The 5,259-nt window shown below is 39.7% G+C and overlaps 1 pseudogene; it reads left to right on the forward strand.

Annotated features, from left to right (window-relative positions):
• Positions 1-1,053: 1,053 nt before the first annotated feature.
• LOC123979853 lies at positions 1,054-1,833 on the forward strand (annotated as a pseudogene).
• Positions 1,834-5,259: the final 3,426 nt, after the last annotated feature.

The following is a 5,259-nucleotide window of genomic DNA, read 5'->3' on the forward strand; positions in this document are numbered from 1 at the left end:
GTGACAAAAGCTTGTAATGTTGTTATAATCCAATGAAGTCAACACACTGGAGCTCAGGTGAACAACAGAAGAAATGGGAAGAAATGTATTTACTATATCTGAGACATGCAGAGGAACTTGTATAATACCCCACACTCTCATCACAACCTGACAAAGGTTTGTTTAAAGTCTTCTTTTGTTAATAAGCTTTTGGAGGAAAATAATTTAGCTGTCCTTTTGTGCTGATATCATATGATCTGAAACATTTTAAAAGAAAGAATTTGACCAAATAAAGCTTTTAGTTAAACCAATAAATATTTTATTTTTTAAGCACACAAGATGGTATGTGCTGTGATTGTGGTTACACCATGTGTTGTGGCTTTCATAATTCACTGCATAAAATTTGGAGCTTTGCTTCTGTGGAAGATTCTTCTAGGTAGTCAAGATACATAAACACAACTAATCAAGCAAAACACCAGGATGATATATAGACAGGATCTTCAGGACACTTGGATAACTTCATTGCAATATTACAGATCACAACAAAGTATGGACGTAAGGAAGTTTGTTGTCATTATAATCGCTGCCACAAAATTCTGTTTGGTATCTCAGAAGCAGCAGCAAGGCACAAGATTAAAAATACACGTCAGACAAACTAGACAACACAGTACATAAACAATAAATAATAAAAGGAGTCAGTAATAAATAAATAAATAAATAAAGGCAACAACGGCATACAGTGCTTTAAGAGTTCGTTGCATATTGTACCACACACTGTATCACAATAGTATGGGTCTGTATTGCATGTTTATAGTCCTCATTTATGGTTGTCGAGTTTGTGTGTTTGTGTGTGTTTGTGTGTGGGTGGTGGAGGGGCCGATGGAGGCTATAGCTCTAGGCTAGGCTAAAGCTGTTCCTCAGCCTGTTTGTTCGGGTTTTCAAGATGCGGTGCCTCTTCCCTGATGAACAAAGAAACAACTGAACATTTTATATCTCAAGGAAAACAAACAAAACATTCACATACACTCTGGTAGTCTTTTCACTCTTATTGTCTCAATTACTTCAGTTTTGAACATGGACGGTAAGTTAATTTCTTTCAGTTATTTCTGTCACGACTGAACATTGTAGTGATACATTTGAAAACACTATAACTGGAGAGAGTGTCTGAGATAAATCATTCACCAGAATCTAGAACAAGCAAAATGTAAATCCAAAACTAAATCTTTCAACGGAAGAGAAATCACTTTGATCATGGTTTCTTTGACGAAGGGAAAGCTAAGGAGGACATGAAGCCGGAGATAGGGAGATGTTTTGCAGAGTGTGCTCCTGCGTGCGCCTCATGCATTTCTCATTGTGCTTAAAGTGGAGAAATTGTTGGAGCAGGAGAAGTACGTCATCAAACTTCTGCACAAGTATTTATCTGAAGAAGCTTTAAAATATGTCACAATTGTCTTCACTCACGGTGACCAACTGCCTGAGGGAGAGACAATCAGGAAGTTTGTCGATCAAAGTGAAGGTCTGAGTGATCTGCTGGAAAAGTGTGGAGGTCGGTGCCACATCGTTGATAATAGATACTAAAACGAAAACCCAAAGGACGAATAAAGGAGCAACTGGTTCCAGGTGAAGGAGCTACTTAGCACAATAGACAAGATGGTGACTGAAAACAGCGGAAGCTGCTACACCAATGAGATGCTACAAGATGTGGAGGAAGAAATACAACAAGAGGAGGAGGAGATTGTCGTCAGGGATGTCAGAGAAAGAGATCAGAAAGCTGGCAGAGGGCAGAGCATACACAAAGCTTTCGGTCAGATTAGCAAGTATTGGAGTGTTGTGAATTATTTTGGAGCATTATAGCCTAAATTGTTATAATTAATTACTGGAGCAATGGTGGTCTACATTTTCATCATTTAAAGTGTTATTTTGTAGTGTAAAGTTAGGATCACAGTGTTAAAACTCTACAGCTCTGAGTGTGTGTGCTCCTTTCTGTATCTAACTGCCCAGGCACATGTGTGTGTGTGGGCAAGTTCGTGCGCTTTGGGAGAAAAGGGAGGGAGCACAGTGAGGCAGCATTAAAAACACCTGCAAAGGAAAATATAGAAGCAGATTTTGTGCAAATTGTATTACAAAACATACATCAATATAGTCCATCACAGTAAGAATGTCCTGTTTCTAGCACAGAGCACAAACAACACCAGTTTATTCCACAAAAGTCAGGTTATGGATGAAATGGCATGATCAAGCAGAGTGCATGCAAAAGACACAGAGAGGAGGAGCAGGCAGTTAGGGACTTTCCCACCAAATGCTTGGGCACGTGAAAATCTTGGACTTTCCCAGACTCAGGTGCAGTAGGAAAGAGAGCCAAGAGATGATGTGAAGCCAAGAAACAGAGCTATAAAAGGAGGTCCAAAAGGAGGTGAAAGTCAGTCGTTACATGGTTTTCATGTCGACTCGGGTCTCTGTTCTGGTAACAGAATGGGTCTCTATTTTGCACCGATCTCTGACACACTCCGGTGGAACTTTTGTATTCTAATTGGTGTCTGTTTCTGTTGATAATAAAAATGTTGGTAAAAGTTCAAGCTTTCTTATCTGGCCCAAGTCTTGAATTTTTACACGACATTAGGAGCAGGTGCAATGTTAGGAGCTTTATTTGGTGTAGTGATGCTTGGTGGATTAGCTGTCATAGGTTTAAGGCGTATAGAACCCAATTCAAGCTTTAGCCAACACAGCTGTAGCAGCACCTGGAGTAGCAGCAGGAGGAGCAGCGGCAGGAGGAACAGCAGCCATTATAGGGGCATCTTCAGTTGCGGGAGCAGTGATGGGGTGTTACAGGCTATCATGCAGCTGAGGGAGCAGACACCCCACTGGAAGCAGCAAAGAAGCAGCAGGTGCTGTCAAGAATGGAGCCCTGTTTGTTTTAGATGAAGCAAATTATGTTGTGGACAAAATATTATGGCCACAGGTTAAACAGAGTTAAAACCTATAAGGAGCTGTGACTCTTGAAGAAGCAGGAGAAAATCTTGATCTAAACTATCTTTAACCATTGAGCTCGTTGTGTTTATTCATATGTAATACACTTTTTGCAACTGCAAAAGCAAACCAGAAAATATTACATTATACATCATTTTGTCAGACTGGCCTTCTGATGCTCCTGAATTATATTTGAGCAGTGTTTATCATCATTAATTGTGCACCTTGAATGTTTGTACAAAACAATCCATCTGATAGTTGTAAATTTCCTTTTGAGGATTACCAACAGATGTAGTAACACAGTTAACGAGTAGGCCTAACATATATTTATCACTTGTTTTTAATAAAATGGCCATCCTTTTAATGAACACCAAGTGCATGGCTGAGGGTTTAACTGCATAAACATGCCAAAGACACATAATTTTGTCACCGTCATCTATGTTTATTGTTTACATTTGATGTTATGCACCACCATGCACCTGAAATGCTTTCAGATTGGGAGATGGATATTTCAACTTGCAAATTTCCGAGTTCCGACCGGTCTGGAACGGGCCATTAAAGTACTCTTTACTTTATAGTTATTGTGTGTAGTGACAGCGATGGCAGAAACTTGTTTTTTTCTTTCTCTTATAATCTTTTAGGTAAGTAACAGTACTGTTTTTATTATTATTATGTCTCAATATCTAGTTTGTCCACATGTGTAGGATGTGGAGATGTGAAGTTGTTTCATTGTTTTCCTCATTACCTGTTCCTCCTCGCTTGACCAGTCAAATCTGGGAGAGGATCTTTGTTTTTACGTTTATTTACCATTTATAGACATACCAACAAACAGAACTAAAAAACAGACTTCCTTTCACCATATTGCATGTTGCACAGTCAAAAAACTTTTTGCTCCCATTTCTGGCTCAGCAACACCTGTGTCCTGTTGCACCTTAATTAAATGAACTCCGGCGCTTTGACAGGGCCAGTGATGGTAGGTTTACCAAAAACAAATCATAAACAAATGTGCTCTAATGGGACGCTTTATTTGAATCCCTCAGTCACTGATGTGCTTCTAGTCAACCAAACTGCCCTTCAGGTCTGAGTAGGTGGAACAGCTGGAATAAGTTCATCTAGACTTACAGTTGAACTATTTCTTGTTTGACTGAGTGGATTAGTCCATTTCTGTTTACATTTATTGTCTAAATTGACAGTTCCTGCTGTAGTCAAGTAGCTATTCTATAAGAAAACGTTTGTGTATTTGAGCAAAGCATTAAGACCCGCCAAGATAAGCCAAGAAAGCTGCATGTCAGCTACCTCATATCATTCAAAGAGAGGGAACAACCTGATCTCACAGAAATGAACACGACCCCTTAACCCAGATTTACGTGGTGGTGGCACGTAATATGTTAAAATTACGTGTCGGCACCACTAAAACAACACCCATACAAAGTCAATGAGGCTCATTTGTCGTGGTGGACACACGGATTCACTGGTTCAACAACGTCACACAGTGGGCGGCGGCAAATGTGGTTTTCTAGTAATTCTAACACATTACCTGCCACCACCACGTAAATCCGGGTTAAGGGGCCGTGTTCATTTCACGTAGCCTATTTCTGTGAGATAAGGTTGGAGGGAACATCACAGTTCGGGGGAGGCTACTGTTTGTGAAGTGATTGAGGCAGGCACTTTTCAAAAACAAGTTACAAAGTGCTTTAACAAGTGCAAAGACAATAATACCCAAGAGACAATAATACAAAAACAATACAAGATAAAAGCATGAAAACATTGAAAAGACTGAAATACACATTTAAGATAAATATAAAATTAGTAAAATACAATAAAATAAAAGGGATAAAATAAAGTCAAATAAGATCGGGAAAGGCTCTCCTATAAAAGTATTTTTTAAGAAGGGACTTAAAAGAGTTCACTGACTCAGCCGACCTGATTTCCTCGGGCAGGCTGTTCCAGAGCCTCGGGACCCTGACAGCAAACGCTCTGTCCCCTTTACTTTTCAGTCGAGACTCTGGAACAGATAGCAGACCTCTGCCCGAGGATCTCAAGGTACGTGCTGGTGTGTATGGGACTAAAAGTTCAGAAATATAACAAGGCGAGAGGCCATGAAGAGCTTTAAAAGTGATCAATAGAATCAATTCTAAAACATACTGGGAGCCAGTGTAATGAAGCTAAAATAGGAGTAATGTGGTCATATTTCTTTGTTCTGGTTAAAAGCCTGGCAGCTGAGTTCTGGACAGTCTGGAGTCGATCAATAGATTTTTGGGTTAAACAGGTGAAAAGGCTGTTGCAATAATCCAGGCGTGATGAGATGAAGGC

This window comes from Micropterus dolomieu, linkage group LG12 (genome assembly GCF_021292245.1).
Source record: "Micropterus dolomieu isolate WLL.071019.BEF.003 ecotype Adirondacks linkage group LG12, ASM2129224v1, whole genome shotgun sequence".
Lineage (NCBI taxonomy): Eukaryota > Metazoa > Chordata > Actinopteri > Centrarchiformes > Centrarchidae > Micropterus > Micropterus dolomieu.